Source organism: Lissotriton vulgaris, chromosome 10 (genome assembly GCF_964263255.1).
Source record: "Lissotriton vulgaris chromosome 10, aLisVul1.2, whole genome shotgun sequence".
Classification (NCBI taxonomy): Eukaryota; Metazoa; Chordata; class Amphibia; order Caudata; family Salamandridae; genus Lissotriton; species Lissotriton vulgaris.
Window position 1 is genome coordinate 458840775 of NC_141698.1, and position 18887 is coordinate 458859661.

Genomic DNA, 18887 nt, shown 5'->3' on the forward strand with positions numbered 1-18887 from the left:
AAAGGATCTAGTTGACTGGGGTGTCGGTTTCGAGATTGGACCCAACAAGCCTTGGCAAACGCAATCCATACAAGATGTCGAGATTGGCTTTGGTGCAGACCAGCAAGGTCTGAGAAATTTCTCCTTTGTAGGGAAGTTGGAGCAAATATGGAGCAACCAGAAAAGCAAGTTAGATTCAAAGTAAAGTCTTTGGGCGGCTCACTACTCAACAGACTAGGAACTGTGAAGATGCATCGAGCTGAAATGCAAAAGCAGGCCCACGGGAAACTCGTGGAGTGTGTGCCTCTGAGCTTCGGTGCAAATGGTGCTCAGGCTGGGGCTTTAAGCAACCCAATGCACAACTTCGAGATACCTCGGGAATCAATGCAGCTTGCAAAATGCAGGATGTCCATGAGTTCCGGTCCCACGTCTCTTGTGTCCGCCACAGGTCTCAGCTTTGTTGGGAACGTAGAACAGTATCAGAGATGTCTGGAAGTCTGTCTCATGTGTCACAGAGTCTTCGGGATCCGGCAGGAGCCTCAACAAGGCTGACTGGCAAAGATTCAGTTGGTGCCTGTTTGAACAGGGTGGTCACTCCTTGACCACAAGGGAGATTTCTTCCATCTTCCAGTAGATATGGAATGTCGAAGGTCCAAGATATATGTTGCAGAGTTTCGTCCAGGGTAATCTAAAGTCCTAGGGACTGGGGTTCTATTCTTATAGTAAAAATAATGGATGAACTAACTCTATGGCCCCTCCTATGGGTGGACCTGGGGAGGGGGTGGTTACACCCCTTCCCCTTTGTCCAGTTTCGCGCCAGAACAGGGCTGAGTGCCCCAGCAACCGGTTTGAACTGAGAAACGCATGGAGCACCTTGTGTCCCTGGACAGGAAACCTATTGTCCAGGCCTCCCCTGCCAGAGTTTCGTCCAGCAGCAGGAGGGCAGACTTGTGTCTGTGGCAGCAGCATCTATTTTGTGATGCTAAGGTTTGAGGTCTATGTTCCACTGTAAAGTCCATCCCCTGTAGGGAAATGGACCACCTGAGCAGTTTGGGATTTTCACCCTTCATCTGTTTTAGCCACAAGAGGGGCTTATGGTCTGTCTGAACTGTGAAGTGAGTACCAAATAAGTATGGCCTCAACTTCATCAGGGCTCAAACCACAGCAAAGGCCTCCCTCTCAATAGCAGACCAACGTTTCTCTCTAGGGATCAGCCTTCTGCTAATAAAAATATGTCATATGTGCGGTGTATGGTTCCAACCAAGATGAGCCGAAGGTCTTTGATTACTTAAATATAAAACTCTTGGATTGGGAGGGGGAGCTAATTATAATGGGAGACTTCAACTGTATCTTAGATTACCAACAAGACACCACTAGGCCCGGAAGCTTCCAGCGGATGCGTAAAACTAGAACTTCTATCTTAGACCTGTGTCGCATCCATAACATCAAAGATGTTTGGCGGTGTTTATATCCAAATATCCCCGGGTATACATACTACTCAGCACCTCATAAGTTATGTTCCCGGTTGGATATGGCTCTAGCTAATGATAATTTACTGAACTCTAGCTCAATGGTGGTATGCCCTCGAATCTCCTCGGACAATAACCCTATAATGATGATATTTTCCACCTCACACACTCGTACCGGTCCCAGACCATTTTCTTTTTCCAGGTATCTAGTATCAGATTCAGCTTATATTGTTCAGTTAAAAATCCTTCTTACTGACTTCATAGAACATAATCAGAATTCTACTACATGCAATATGGTCTGGGACGCCTGTAAAGCAAGCATACAGGGTTTTACTCAGGCTTATGTGCTCAGACAAAACGCTGAGCGACGTAAACTGGATGAAACCTTGATATCTGATATTGCTGCTCAGGAAGCACTGCTAGCGTCAGCACTACGAGCAGATCTGCCAACGGTAACGGAAATATGTACTAAGCTAAGCCAATTAAAGTTTAAAACCAAGGCCAAATTTATTCAAAAAAATAGTGCCAATATACATAAATTTAAGATTGTGCAATACGAGGGAGGGGACTAAATTGGAAAAATATTGGCATATAAAGTTGCGGAGGACAGAGCCAACACTGTGATAACGAATATCCGAGGCTCTGATAACAAGCTTTATGACCAACCATGTGATATATTAGAACAGTTTGTTGATTTCTACAGGTCCTTATATACTCTGGAATCTACACCTAGTGCTGCCACAATACAAAACTACTTAGAAGAGAACTCAATTAACTTCAGTAACTCTACAGAAATCGATTTACTGTCTGAAAACATAACCAAGCTTGGACTCTGTCAAGCTATTACATCTCTGCCCACAGGGAAGGCCGCAGGGGAGGATACCATCCCTCTCGAGATCTACAAAATCTGCTTAGAGGAACTTGCACCCCTTCTACTGCAAGTTATACAAACTATTGGGCTAACTGGAATAGCTCTCCGCTCATGGAATAGGGCCAAAATAATATTCTTCCTTGAAAAGGGAAAACCGAAGGAGGAGAGGGGGTCTTACAGACCCATATCACTGATTAATTCTGACGCCAACATTTTTGCGAAAATTTTAGCAACAAGGCTGGCTCCTCTGATGCCCAAAATTGTGAACCCGCAGCAACATGGGTTTGTGACCGGGAGAGATACCACCACCCATATTAATATGGCCATAACAGCTTTTGACGTGGCAGAGACAGAGTCCACCCCACTCGCTATGATTTTGCTGGATGCCGAGAAGGCTTTCGATCGAGTGGGGTGGGACTACCTCTGGCACGCTATGATAAAAATGGGGTTCTGCGGGCACTTTTTAAAGGGGATACAGGCACTGTATGACAACCCCTCTGCCTGTATCAGTTACGGGGGCTGACTTTGTCAGACTTTCTGATTTCTCGGGGCACCCGTCAAGGTTGCCCCTTTTCACCTTTATTATTTGCCCTCTCACTTGAGCCTTTTTTACAGGCACTTCAGGCACAATCACGAATTATACCCTTTAAGTCTAACACACAGGCACTGAAAATTAAGGCATACGCCGACGATATTGCCATTTATTCGTCTGATGTTACAGAGGCATTGAAAGGGATTACCATCGAGGCCTGTAAGTTCGGGACAGTATCTGGCTATAGGCTAAACATAAACAAGACAAATTATAGCTAATTATGCACCTGCGGTAGCGTCCCCGGAGATCTGTAAAGTCGCTACATATCCAGGCGTAAAAATCACATCTAAAATACGGGAAATCAACAACATTAATTATGGTGAACTGATTAAATCTACCACTCTTATTTTGAAGAAATGGAACAGACTGCCCCTGAACCTAATCGGCAGAATCAATTTAATTAAAATGAAGGTACTACCAAAGTTTTTGTATCTATTTCGCTCCATTATTTTAGCACTGAATAATTCTTTTTTTAAACAACTAGACAGAATATTCAGTAGCTTTATCTGGGTTACAAAAAAGCCAGAAGATCGCTGAAATTTCTCAAGAATGGAACTGACAAGAATGGTCTCAATTTCCCTGATTTTAAGTTATATTTTTGGTCCTCGTTTATCAGGCGTCTTCGCTCCCTGCTTAACAGAGAAGATACATTTTTTTTCATTTATTTATGCTAATAGCTGACTCAAATTTGTTCTTATTTCGAGTAAACGACCCCAATTACTTTAAAAGGGTGAAATTTAAGACTGCAAGGGACATAGTGAGGATTTGGACGAATATACTAGCATTCTGTAAGACCACCATCTATCATCCGAAACTACAGTTATGGGGTAACCCGGGTTTTCCTGGAATCTTTAATGATGGTGCGGCCCTAAGATGGTCTATGCAGGGAGTTAATGTTTTGGGGGACTTATACGGCGCACAAGGGTTCCTAGATTTCCATACACTTAAAATCTTGTATGGTTTGCCGGAAACATTTAGGTTTAAATATTTTCAAATCCATGACTTTTCGGTACGAAAAAAACAAACCTATGACATCTTAGACTGTGATATTTGGAAATGTTTATATGCAACCAAAAATAAATCGATTATAAGCGATGCTTATAGACATCTCTGTGTTTTTATATCTGATGACTGTTTAAAACTGGCAAGGAAATGGAGCAATAAAACTGGCTTAAATATCACTCCAAAACAGATAACTCAATCTTTATCCAATATTAACAACTCAGTAAGATCATCCAGTTTGAGGCTGCAACAGTTTAGAACAATGTGCATGCTATATTATACACCAGAAAAGATCTCGAAGTGGTCTCTCAATAGCAGCGATAGCGACCGCACCAAATGTCCTAAATGCTCAGCGTATGCAGCAGACTTGGAACACATGTTGTTCTCTTGTCCAACTCTGAGGGATTATTGGGGGGAAGTATATGAAGTTTTGGAAATCAAGAAGATTTATTTACCTTCCATTACTGCGGTTACAGTTCTGCTCGATGTGCACCCTTCCCCCTTACTTTGCCCAGCTCTGGTGACGATCCTTTTATCCCATGCTAAACTAACCCTGGCCAGAGCCTGGACTTGCCCTAAACCTCCTAATATCTCGGAATGGTGGTCTCTAGTAATTGAAATTCACTCTATGGAGTTAGCCCTGGCAAAATTAAGAGGAGCTCGTTCGCTAAAAAAAATTGAGAAAATATGGGGACATTTTATTTGAAGTATGTACATCTATCGTAATAATGCTTAATTGGTTAAAGTCTGGCTGCTTCATTTATTTATTATCTCTCTCTGTTGTCTTTGCCTAGTTGTTTGTTTAACATGAATTATTATTGTTTAATGTACTCCAAGTGGAAACTGAAAACTGAACATGAAAATGTAACAAGCTCTGTTCCGATAATAATTTATATTTTCTTTTTGTCTGTACAACTTTGGTCTTTTCTTTTCTTTTGTATTTTCTTTTTTATTATAGGTACTTTGCCATGTTTTTCTCATCAGTTTGTCAATAAAAATAAAAAAATAAAAAAATAAAAGGAATGTCGAAGGTCCAAGATATATGTTGCAGAGTTTCGTCCAGGGTAATCTAAAGTCCTAGGGACTGGGGTTCTACTCTTATAGTAAAAATAGGGAGTGGACTAACTCTATGGCCCCTCTATGGGTGGACCTGGGGAGGGGGTGGTTACACCCCCTTCCCCTTTGTCCAGTTTTGCGCCAGAGCGGGCTGAGTGCCCCAGCAACCGGTTTAAACTGGGAAATGCATGGAACACCTTGTGTGCCCCAGGCAGTGTCTGAAAAGCATTCACTCAATGCAACCCACCCTGCCCCAATACACTAAAGCCTGTCTGGGGAGGTGCCAACACCTCCCCGGACAGGAAACCTATTGTCGAGGCCTCCCCTGCCAGAGTTTCGTCCAGCAGCAGGAGGGCAGACTCGTGTCTGTGGCAGCAGCATCCATTTTGTGATGCTGAGGCTCGGATTAACTTTAACCGGGTTTACCAGTAACTACATGTCTTCTCCCTCTAGAAGGGTGGAATGCTACCCCCGCCGCCAGAACTGGCGGGGGTAGTATTCCAAAGTGTTTGACACCTTACACAGCATGTTTTGATAAAGCCAAACCAAAAGTTAGCATTAACCGTGAGAATTATAATGCACTTAAGAGCATATGGTAAGGCTATATCATAGAACAGCTATAAGGAGATGGTTCCGAAAGCTGTAGAGGGGCTCAGCTCATGATAGGGCACCCTCTCACAGAAAACCAAGCACTCTGCCTCCAGGATTTTTAAGGCCTGCCATATGAGTGACTTATAGGTGCATATGTGTCTACATATATATAGATATAGGTATACTAGATCTAAGTAAGGGGGATTACACCACCTTACCCAGGCTGCAATTGCAGACCTTTGGTGTCAGTCTGGAGGCCCAAGCAGGGGTGGCACAATACATGCTGCAGCCCCTGGTAGGACTTGGGTGCACCTATGCCCTGGGTACCTGTGGTACACTATACAGGGACTCACAAGGGTGACCTAGTACCCAATCTGGTATGTACCTAAAGTACGTGGTATCAATTTCGAGAGAGAACAGCTAGCTGTGGGCCTGATTAGCAGGACCACAGCCATACTAAAGTCGAAAAACCAGTGAAGCACAGCAAAAAGTGGGGGTAACCATAGGAAGCAGGCCCTACTCTCCTACAGTGGGAAAATCCAAATGTTTTGCGGCCGCATTCACGGTAACAAAACATTCATACCTACCATTAGGGTTCGCTGTTTAGCAGGGACGCACTAAACACGCCCCTTCCACATGTCGAATCACAAACCCATTGGTTACCGAATCGCAAAATGTTTTTTGAACATGTAAAAAGCCTTTTTCGTGTTTGCAAACAGGCTGATTGTGCGAATGAGCCCATTGGCGATCCTAAAATTGGTTGATACATGTAGCCCTGAATCTCCTAACTCCTCTCCCCTGTTGTGGTCTTCCACCCTTCCCCATTCTTATTAAGCTGCTCTTCCACTCTGCTTCACCTTCATGTATTTATATATGCAAATTATACAGTGCAAACGTGGCCCAAGGGTGTTAGAGCGCATACAAAAGAACTCATTGTAGGAAAGTAGGATCTGCGTTTATGGTTACCCCCACTTTTTGCCTTGTGCTATGCTGTTTCGGACTAGTCTGACTGGGATCCTGCTAGTCAGGACCCCAGTCTCTCCACTTTCTCCCCTAAATTGTTATGGTAAGTACTTAGGTACATCCCAGATTGGATACTTGGGTACCCTTCTAAGTCCTTAGTAAATTGTACTAAGGTACCCAGTGCATAGGTACCCCAGGGGTCCCCCATAGGCTGAAGCATGTATTATGCTATGTATGAGAGACTATTCAAACTGTCACTGTAGACCTGCCATTGCAGCCTGTGTAAGCTGGTGCTAACACCACTTACAACAGATATAGGCTCCCTATATCTAGTGTCACTGCACTTAAAACCTATAGGTCACCCCTACAGCAGGCTTTTTCAACCCTGAAGGCAGGGTGCTTTGATCTAAGTGTTAGGGTGCCCCTGCATGAGCAGGACACCCCTACAGCCTTCGGAGTCCATTCTCCCTGGTTGTGAGACAGCCATATAACATATAGAGGGGCACCGCGTCATTACGCGATGACCATCTCAAAACTGGCTGTAACAACCCCTGTTATGTTTGGTATCAAACATGTTGGAATCATACCCCCAGACTGTAAACAGTGTGGGAGGTATGATTCCAAGCACTGTAAAGGTCCTCCGTTAGGCCCTCAGTTCTCCTGATACCAGCCTTCTAGATCCAACAGCACAACATGGCTGCTGCCGACCAGAGACACGATTCTGCCCTCTTGCTACTGAGCCACGCTCGAGCAGGGGAACAATAGGTATCCTGTCACAGGGAGGTGTGACCACCTCCCAGACAGGGTTTAGTGTATTGGGGCAGGGTGGGAGCTCTTGCTAGTGCCACTCAGAATGTTTGAAGGGCACATTTGGTGTCCTTGCAAAGGCCAGTTCAAACCAGCTCAGGGAGCCATTGGCTCCCGCTCTGGTGCGAAACTGGACACAGGACATGGGAGTAACCGCCCCACTGTCCAACCCCTCCCCTCCCCTGGGAGGATACCCTGAATCGTCCCAACCCTTTCTTCAGGGTACTTTAAGGGCTTACCTGCGAGTGGGTGCTTAGATTCGTAGTCGGACACAATTCAATTCAGACACCACTTCAACTTCAACCACCTGGGCACTCTGGACTTCATTGGACTTTGCTCTGGCATCAAGACTGCAACCAGGAAGACTCCTGCTGATCCTGATCTCTTCGCTCTGCTCGTCTGCTGCAATGTCCATGCCTTTTCCCCATATAGGAAACCTTCCAAGGCGTGTGGGCATCCAAGACACCTGAAGGAATCTCTCTTAAAGTGAAGGAGTCACTTCTCGGCATCTGCAGCACCGCAACTAAGCTGACCCGTGTGCTGATCCTACGCTCCCACAGACTCTGAAAGGCTCAACAGCCAGGTGGTGGTTCTTCACATCCCACTAGGCTTGCCCTGTCCTCTCACCAAGTTTGAGGTCAGTATCCCTTGTCGGAGCCGCAGGAACCAAACCCCTGTCCACTGCATTGACTTGCCATTGCAAAGGCTTGTTGGCTTCAACCATCAATTTTCAATTTCAAAATGCTTTATTCGGTGTGTATGAATACAACCACTCCCGTGATTTATCTGAGAAGGTTAGGGATAGTATTTGGTCATGCACTAGTACTTTTTGAATTGTACATTTTTGTATATTTGTTGATGATATTGTGGCCATGTATATTATGTATTTTTATATATACTATGTATTTGTATATCTTTTATGGTGCAATTGCAACGAAATAAAGATTATTGAAAAACCATATAGCAACAAGCAAAAATAAAATTATAATACATCATACATTTATATCAGTATTGGTTTACCAAATGCCATCCTTACTCAAGTACAATATACATTTAGCAGCACATGTCCAACAGTCTTAAAGTGCTCATTAGTGCATTCGTCTAGTAGTACATGTGCAAGTTAGCAGTATAAAGTGCAAAGTTAGCTATGCCATCCTTACTGAAGTAAAGTATACATTTAGTAGCACATGTCCGACAGTCTTAAAGTGCTTATTAGTACATTCGTCTAGTAGTACATGTGCAAATTAGCAGTATAAAGTGCTATAAGTAGTAGAGGTACTCAATTTCTGACACATGTGCAAAATTAGCTATATTAAAACAGTTAATCAAGTGCAAAACCAGCAATAATAAAGTGCATATGGGTCGCAATCATGAATTGAATTCATACAATAATTGATTTCCGTACAGAAATACATTTTAAAATATAAGTGGCCAGATGAAAACATTTGTCTGGGGTCTCTAAATTAAACATCAGTTGCATCGCTGTTTTTGTACTACGCATGTTACATTTTAAAAAGATGGTTTTCAGATAAAATTTTCTAAAAGAAGTATAAAAGTTACAAAATAGCATAAAATGACAGCCACTCTGTTTAGATTTACCATCGCATGGGCACAAACAAGTCCCGGGTTTCTTAATTATAGGGAATGCCACTAAATGGTGCACAATTCCCAACCGTAAACGGGTTAATACAAAACGGTGGGAACTGGTCCTCTCACCAAGTTTGACGTCAGTATCCCTTGTCGGAGCCGCAGGAACCAAACCCCTGTCCACTGCATCGACTTGCCATTGCAAAGGCTTGTTGGCTTCAACCATCAAGATCTTTAGGCTCCAAGTAGCCCCAACCTCAAGCATCTCCAGTGACCAGAATCTTTGACCACACCACATCGGTTGCACCGTGGTCCTGCTTCTTTGGTGAGCTGCTATAGGTGACTCCAGTGCCTCCGGCCAGTGGGTCCTGTTGAGGGTCACCTTTGAATCCACTCCCCTGATTGCTCAGGGACTGCCCTGACTCCTGTGGTGAGCTCCCCTGACCTTGCTGGTCCCAAAACTGCACCTTCTTCGCTTTCCACGTTGTTTGCAGTTGCCATGGCTTGTTGGTGCACCTGAGGGACACCGACCCCATAACTCTCGACATCCGATGTGGGACAGCTTGTGAATGGGTCCTGGTTTCCACAGCATTGCCTGGTCCTCACAGCTGCAGCTCCAAGGTCACCGTCATCTTTCCTGCAACACCTGATATTGGTGGGCATTCATCTTCTATGCTCCCTGGTTACTTCTGAGTGACTTAGACTCTGTCCCCTTTGCTTGCAGGTACTCTCCAACTTGAATCCACCTTTGGATTCCACCGGACACTTCCACCTTCTCCAGCAGTAGCATCATCCTAAAGTCTCCCATTGAGTTAGCCAACGGTTTCCGACGCCACTTCACACCTATGCACCAGCTTCCCTAGTGCAGGTAGCCTGGTTCCAAGGGTATCCACGGGTGGGGTGGCTCTCTAACCTCTTGCTTTCCACAAGGTTTCTTGAGGGTCTACTTGGAAGGGTCCTCTTTCTTTAAAATTGCAATCGCAACATACACGTTGATTTATAGGGAGAACGCAGCTGTGTTCCTACACTACACACAACCTCCATGGGGATCCTGGATACTCACCTTGGGTGGTTCATTGGGTCCCCTGCACTTCTACATCCTCTGAGCATTGTCTCGAGTCGTGGTTCGCATCCCACTATTTTACTCTATGGTTTAGTCTCCCGCTGGCGACCACTGTGTATTCTATACTACTTACCTGTTTCTATTGCAAAGTATTGTGTGCATTGTGTAAATCTCCAGTTAGGAGATATCTGTAGGTGCTAGTGAGTGTCTTATAATAAAGACATATTTTTATAACTACACTGTGTGGTTCTTTTGCACTTAATCTATACCTATAACATTATATTCTGGTTAAACAAGCTGCTTTACACTCCATCTAGACTAAGCCTGAAGGCTGCTCTCCACAGGTACCACTTAGAGAGCTGTTTAAGGTTGTCTAGGACCACTAAAATCACCATAAGGGTTGTCTGGTTCAGTGCAAGATGTACACTTACACAGTGTACATCATATACTGCGCCAGCCTTTCACACCCTTGTAGCGACATAAATATAGGGTACAAAGGAATAAACAATCCAAACATTAGTTTAATGTATGCATCTTATCCAGTGTAAACAAAATAAGTGGGGGTTACAAATTGCGATGAATGAAGAAAGTGAGACTGCTCCAAAGTAAGAACCAGCCAGAACAGCATGTCGGCACACAAAGGTTGGCAAGTAAGAGGAGTGTGAAATTTAGGCCCCCTGCGGTCTTTCAGACAATCAAAATGTCTGTGGAACATGAGGCATTTGAGCTTCATTTTGAAAGCTGCAAGGCATGGAGAGGTATAAAGTCTCTAGTAAGTGAATCACAAATGTTTGTGGTGTTACCTGAGAGTTATTGCTTCATAAAACATTGTATTTAAGATGTAGGAGGCTCAAGGAGAAAGGATTGTGCATTTCTAGCTCTCCTGTCATCCTCCACATGATGCTCCTAATTCCTAAATCAGTCCTTCATGGCGCTTCAGCCACCCATAAACCATCTCATTATACTCATCCACTGCTACACTCTCCATGTCTGTCAGCAGTGGCCCCTTGTGAACTTTGAAATTGGTGAGGTGGAAACACCTGCTTCGAACTGGACAAGGGAGCACAATGAATGATCCTGACTTCTTGTAAGGCCATTTGTGAAGATGTTGTCCCGAGTACATTTTGAAAGAAACAATTTATTCAAATTGGCTCAAAAATACAGATGTTCTGACATTCAGCTTTACTTGCTAGTTTTTAAAGACACACCATTTGCCATTCAAACATTTTCAGTCAGGGTAAAGAAGCTCGATTCCCACAAACAAAAGCTTGGTATTTTAATAAAAAACTATATTTTGACCCAAAATACCAGATTAAAATGTTTGATAAATATCACAAGCATCAGTTTGTCAGTCCCCCAGGCACACAATTTCAGACAGAGAAAGCATCCTCACTTGGCTCTGGAGAGGGTGTGTAAATTTCTCAAGTTTTCCATAGCAAGTTGCAAAGTTTTTGACCCCCACCTCTGCACACACAATCATCTTACATGAGCACTGAGGCCTTTCCTCAATATGGGGAGAGACCCAGAGCAGGGCTCTGTGATCAGAGGGGCACCCCTTTGGATGAGAGTGACTAATGTCACCTTACCAAGCAGCACAGGATTGACAGCGTCTGAAAACAAATAATTATAGTAGTAGGAAAGACCATGTTACCTGTCGCCTTCTAGGAAGAACAGCCTTCTGGTCTCTCCTGTATTCTTAAATTGCTTTGCCAGTCGTCTGCAGCTGGGTCTTTTGCCCATCCATTTGGGACATGGATGTCATGAGCCGTTAGCGTGATGAAACTTGCAGCCCTCCCTGTAAAGTGCATGGAGGGTGCCCCCCCGCTCTGGACATGTCATGAGGTCTCAGGAGGGGGCCGCCCGTTCACAGTGCAAGAGGTGCCCCCCACCTCGGGGCTGCGGGGGATATTGTTACACCACTGTACTGAGCATGTACACCACTGCATGTGTAGAGTATGCATATGGATAGTGTTGGACCCGGCCTCGTGCCGTGACCCTCCCTGACCCGTGCAGCTCCCCATGTCCCTGATCCACCCGACCCTTCCCTCCATGACCTACATCCCCGACACTGGGCTTCCCCGTCCTCGCCCCCCATTTTCCTGGCAACCGAGGCCGAGGGCCATGTCCCTGAACCTAAGATGGCCGCCCCAGCCCCAGCCCGACCTCGGCCTGCGGCGCCATACCCAGCCAGGGGGTAGAGCGCTCCCTGTGAGCGAGAGAAGGATGAGCAGCTAGGTCACACCTCCCACCTCCACTCGAGAGATGAGTTTCGATCACCCATCCGGCCTCCCTGAGGGTTGGCTCCAGGCCTGCTGAGTGTCTGGGATCCCTCCAGACCCAACTTGAAAGGATGAAAGGAGCCACCGAGGCGGAACCCACAACAACCAGCCCCCAGGTGCTAAGACCTCCGCCTGCGAGGACTCCGGACATCAAAGGGGAGGAGTCCTATATCAAGGGTGGCTCTGGGATGATCAAGCCAGTTGTATCCTGGACTACGTGAGCCCTGCTGACCTCATCGCGGCTCTCTTGCAACTTGAAGAACTATCTGAGCACTGCTGATGCTGTCGCGGCTCCCTTGCAACCGAAGAGACCGCCGAGCCCTGCTGACGCTGTCGCGGCTCCTACCGAGCAGAGACGGACTTCTGCCCGAGCCCACCGAGCCCTGCTGACGCTGTCGCGGCTCCCCTGCAACCTTGAGAACTCCTGAGCCCTGCTGATCTGATCGCGGCTCCCCAAGACCGTAAGAACTACGACCTCCTTGCTCGAGCCCTGCTGATTCGATCGCGGCTCAGAGACTATTCTGGTCCGGCTGGACCCAGGATCACCCCGTATCCCCCAGCTCGAGGATTGAGAGCTGTGCGCCGGATACTTTGAACCTTGAGGCTGTCCCGCTACCTTACCCCTACCGAGACTCTTTGAGCCCTTGCTCGCCTGTGCATAAGAAACTGCGGATCATAAAGATCCATTTTTACGTGAAGATATAAAGAATACGTTCTCTTAATCCTACGGTGTGGTGTCCCTTTGTCAAGTGGTGCTAGCACAGTGCGTACGATTCTAGATTCGAGATCCTCTCCCTGAGGGTCTCCCGCCAGTGCTCGGCTGTGTTCCTTGGAGAGGTGGGTCACAGGGTGGTCAGGTGCCAAGTCTGTCCTCCCCTGGGATCGCCCCTCTGACATTGGTGGCAAGCGACGGGATCCAAGTTCATAATCTAGACATCGTACAGTAAGCGGCTGACGCACTACCGAACAAAGATGATGGAAAAAAATACCAAGAGTTTCACTGAAGCCGACGCAAGTACCACGTTCCTTGCGGAAAGGCTAGAAGAGTACACGCACAGAGAACTGAAAGAATTTTTCCAAAGCACGAGGAATCGCTACCACAGGCCTGAATACGAAGGAAGATATGCAGAAAGCCCTACAAACTTGGGTAGAGTCCGAGGAAAACCCTCCCCCGTCAGGAAGAGGAGCAGAACAGCTGACCGAACCCGAACCCAACCCAAGAGGGGGCAGCAGCTCTCCGGTACGGAGCAGCACCCCAGATGGGGGCCTCTCCCCAGGAGAACTAGCGGACAGAGAAAGAAACCGCAATCATGAACTTGAATTGGCAAAACTCAAAATTGAGTGTGAATTGAAGCTAGCAGAAAAGAGACTAGCGGTAGAGCAACTACGAGTACAAGGAGAGTTGGAAGAGAAGAAACTCCAACGGGAACATGAAGACAAGAGACTCCAGCTGGAGCACGAGCGCGGCCTGAAGGAGATCGAGCTAAAGGCCCGGAGCGAAGAAAACCGAACCTTGGGGAACCGAGAAGCAGTTCCCCAGGTAGAGCCAAAAGTCCACATCCCCTAGGATGTGGTGAGAGAATACTATAAGAACGACGATATCCAGCAATGGTTCAAGGCCTACGAAGTCGCCATGACCTCCCACCGAGTTCCGCAGAAGGATTGGGGAGCTGGGTTGTGGGGCCGATTCCTGAGCAAGGGGAGAGACACCCTGCTCGATCTGCCGTCCTCTGTGCAGACCTCATACAGCCACATGAAGGAGGTCCTCCTCACGAGATACGGACTCACCCCCGAGATGTATCGCCAGCGGTTCCGGGATTGCAAGAAGATCCCTGGCAACACGTGGGTGGAGTACGTGAACTTTTACAGTTGAGCCTTGGAAGGGTGGATCAAGGGCAGCAAGGTTACCGCCTTCGAAGAACTTACCAACCTTATCGCATGGGAACATTTGTCCACGTACTGTTTCGTGGAACTACGCCAGCATTTGCTGAACAGCAAGCTTGCAGACCCAAAAAAGCTGGCCGTGGAGGCCGATCGCCGGGTAAACACCCGGGTCCCCTGGGGCCCCGTAGGAGACTACCCCCGGAGCAATCAGGGATCTCCCCGCCAGAGGGGAGGGGGAACCAAGGAAGACAGAGGGATTCCCAGTCAGGACCCCAGCGTAGTCCCCCCAGGGCCAACCCCAGACCGTACCAGCCCCCTCACCAGCCAATCCTGCTCCCCCGGGAAACCCTGGGCACCGGGTCACTATTTCCTGTTACCGATGCCAACAGACCGGGCATTATGCCAGTGACCCCCAGTGTCCCATGGCCCCGCGACCCTCCACGACAGCTCCCCCAGCCAGACAGGTAGCCAACGTAGCCCTAGAGGAGGAAATGGAGGACAACGAAGAGTGGGAACCCGCGGCCATGGCACTAGTCTCCCTAGGGGACCAAGAGATGATCCCCGGGGCCCCCCTACCAGATAATACCAAGAAATACCGGCAACTGGTGACGGTGAACGGCCACCGGGTGGAGGCCCTTCGCGACACCGGGGCGAGTATCACAGGCGTCCTCAGTCACCTAGTCAGGGAGGACCAGATCATTCCGAATGTCCTGTGCCCCGTACTGTCCGCTGACAACACCGAGAGTTTATGTAAAATGGCCCTAGTACCGTTCGAATGGGGGGGAGTGATAGGAGAATTACGAGTCGCTGTCCAAGCCTCCCAACCTGTAAACTGTCTCCTGGGCAACGACCTAGAAAGTTCCCTGTGGAGACAGGTGATACGCAAGACCCACCTGGGCATGATGGGCTTACCCGAGTGGGTGTGCGCCACCACCCGATCCATGTCCGCCTGACTACCCCCTCGGGGCCGTCGACGCTGAGCCTCCCAGCCACCGCCCTATAGAAGAAGATGGGGACGACCGAACTGAGCCCACCGGCCTCTCCCCAGGAGGAGAGCCCATCACCGACAACGAAACCTTGCATCCCGAGCCCGCACAGATCCCTGAGTTGGATGATCTGTCCAAGTTGGCGCAGTGGTGTCACAAGGGGGGCCCCTCCCGATAGGAGTTCTGCCAGGAGCAAGCCACTTACCCTTGCCTGGTCGGACCCCGGCGATAGGCCGTGGCCCAAGCTGCGGGTGACCAGACTGGAACTCATTCCGTATACTGGGAGAATAACCTCCTGTACAGTGAGCAGAAGTCTGCTGAGCTAGGGTCGGCCCGAGTGCTGGTGGTACCCCTACGCTTCCGAGACTTCCTCCTGGGCCTGGCCCACGATGTACCCCTGGCGGGACACTTGGGTCAGTACAATACCTATGACCTCCTAGTTACGCACTTCTATTGGCCCAAGATGCGAGCGAATGTAGAAGCCCACTGCAAGTCCTGTCTCACGTGCCAGACTAGTGGAAAAAGTGGAGGAATGCGCAAGGCTCCCCTCCAACCCTTCCCCGTTGTCAGTACCCCCTTTGAGCGGGTCGGGATCGACATCATAGGGCCCCTGGACCCTAGAACCTCCCAAGGTCACCGATTCATTTTAGTTCTGGTGGATCACGCCACCCGGTACACCGAGGCCATTCCCCTCCGCACAGTAACGGCCCCTGTGGTGGGCCGAGCGCTGATGGGGATTTTCTCCCGAGTGGGTTTTCCCCGCGAGGTCGTGAGTGACCGCGGCACGAACTTCATCTCGAAATACATGATGTCTCTGTGGCAACAATGTGGAGTGTCCTACAAATTCACCACCCCGTATCATCCCCAAGGAAATGGCCTAGTGGAACGGTTTAACCGGACACTGAAGGGGATGATCATGGGCCTAGAAGAGCCCCTCCGGCGCAAGTGGGACATCCTCCTCCCCTGCCTCTTGTTCGCATACCCGGAGGTCCCCCAGAAGTCCCTGGGGTTCAGCCCATTTGAGCTGCTGTACGAGCATCCCGTCCAGGGGCCCCTCAGCCTAGTCAAGGAGGGGTGGGAAACGGCCCCCCGGGAACCTCCTCCCGATGTGTTCTGCTACATTCTCACCCTCCGAAATCAGACACTGAAATTCCGTGCGCTGGCCGCCGCCAACCTCGAAGCAAGTCAGGAAGAGATGAAGCTTTGGTATGACCAGAATGCCACACTGGTCGAGTTTCAACCGGGCCAGCAGGTCTGGGTGATGTCCCCGGTGAAACCCTACGCCCTCCAAGACAAATGGACCGGACCCTTTAAGGTCGTAGAGAGGAAGAGCCAAGTGACCTACTTGGTGGACGTCCAGTCCCCTCGGAACCCCCTTCGGGTCCTCCACGTGAACCGCCTCAAGCCTCACTTCGTGGGGACGGAGTTGAGCTTGCTCTTGGCCACCGACGACGGAGCGGAAGAGGAAACGGAGCCTCTTCCTGACCTCCTGTGTGCCAAAGAGAAGGATGGCTCCATAGCCGGAGTGAGCCTCTCTCCATCCCTCACTCCTCAGCAGCGGGAGGACTGCCGCCAGCTCTTGGGGCAGTTCCCAGATTTGTTCTCCTTAGTCCCCAAAATCACCGATTGGTGTGTCCACAACGTGGACACCAGAGACAGCCCGCCGGTACGACACCGGGCCTACCGAGTGCCTGACTGAGTCCGGACCTGCATCCAGGCCGAAGTCTCAAAAATGCTCACCTTAGGAGTGGTCGAGCCATCCGACAGTGCCTGGGCCAGCCCAATGGTGCTGGTCCCAAAAGCCGCGGCCCCTGGGGCTGTCCCCAAACTTCGGTTCTGCGTGGACTATCGGGGGCTCAACGCAGTCACCCGAGCAGACGCCCACCCCATTCCCCGCGCAGATGAGCTCATCGACCGCCTAGGGTCTGCTCGCTACCTGAGTACCTTCGACCTGACCTGCGGCTACTGGCAAATTGCGCTCACAGAGGGAGCCAAGCAGCGGTCTGCCTTCTCCACCCCGGATGGGCACTATCGCTTCCGAGTGATGCCGTTCGGGATGAAAAACACCCCGGCCACCTTTCAGAGACTGGTGAACCGAGTCCTGGCCGGGTTGGAAGAGTTCAGCACAGTATATTTGGACGATATTGCGGTGTTCAGTTCACAATGGGATGAGCACCTCCGGCACCTCCAGAGGGTGTTGCTAGCCCTGCGCCAGGCAGGCTTGACGGTGAAAGCCAGCAAGTGCCAGATTGGGCAGGGGTCAGTGACCTACCTAGGCCACCAGGTCGGAAGCGGGCAGGTCGCCCTTCTCCAGCCGAAGATCAATGCCATCCTGGCCTGGGAACCACCCACCACCCAAACCGAGGTCCGAGCCTTCCTGGGCCTCACCGGCTCCTACCGGAGGTTCATAAAGAATTACGGCAGCATAGTGGGTCCCCTCACGGAGTTGACGTCCAAAAGGCAGCCCAAGTGCCTGCACTGGACCCCCTCCTGCCAAGAGGCGATCGATGCCTTGAAGACCGCCGTGTGTACTGCCCCCGTGCTCTAAGCCCCGGACCACGCCTCCGAGCATGGCATCGGGGCCGTACTGTCCCAGCTCAATGAGGAAGGCACAGATCAGCCCGTAGCCTTCATCAACAGAAGGTTACTGCCCCGGAAACAGACATGGAGCACCATCGAACGAGAAGCGTTCGCAGTAGTCTGGGCCCTTAAGAAACTCCGACCCTACCTATTCAGAACCCACTTCCGAGTGCAGACAGATCATCGACCCTTACGGTGGCTCATGCAGATGAGAGGGGAGAACCCCAAACTGCTGCGATGGTCAATCTCCCTCCAGGGAATGGACTTCACAGTAGAGCACCGCCCTAGTACCGACGCTGACGGCCTCTCCAGGTTGTTCCGCCTCAGTGAGGAGAACCCCCAATAGGATGGGTAGTTCTCCCTGACCTTCAGCTGGGGGGACGCGTGTTGGACCCAGCCTTGTGGCGTGGTCCTCCCTGACCCATGCAGCTCCCCATGACCCTGATCCACCCGACCCTTCCCTCCATGACCTACATCCCCGACACTGGGCTTCCCCGTCCTCGCCCCCCATTTTCCTGGTAACCGAGGCCAAGGCCCATGTCCCTGCACCTAAGATGGCCGCCCGGCCTCAGCCCGACCTCGGCCTTCGGCACCATACCCAGCCAGGGGGTAGAGCGCTCCCTGTGAGCGAGAGAAGGAGGAGTAGCTAGGTCACACCTCCCATCTCCCCTCGAGAGATGAGTTTCGATCACCCATCCGGCCTCCCTGAGGGCTGGCTCCAGGCCTGCTGAGTGTCTGGGATCCCTCCAGACCCAACTTGAAAGGATGAAAGGAGCCGCCGAGGCGGAAACCCCAACAACCAGCCCCCAGGTGCTAAGACCTCCGCCTGCGAGGACTCCGGACATCAAAGGAGAGGAGTCCTATATCAAGGGTGGCTCTGGGACGATCAAGCCAGTTGTATCCTGGACTACGTGAGCCCTGCTGACCTCGTCACGGCTCTCCTGCAACCTGAAGAACTACCTAAGCCCTGCTGATGCTGTCGCGGCTCCCTTGCAACCGAAGAGACCACGAGCCCTGCTGACGTTGTCGCGGCTCCTACCGATCAGAGACGGACTTCTGCCCGAGCCCACCGAGCCCTGCTGACGCTGTCGCGGCTCCCCTGCAACCTTGAGAACTCCTGAGCCCTGCTGATCTGATCGCAGCTCCCCAAGACCGTAAGAACTACGACCTCCTTGCTC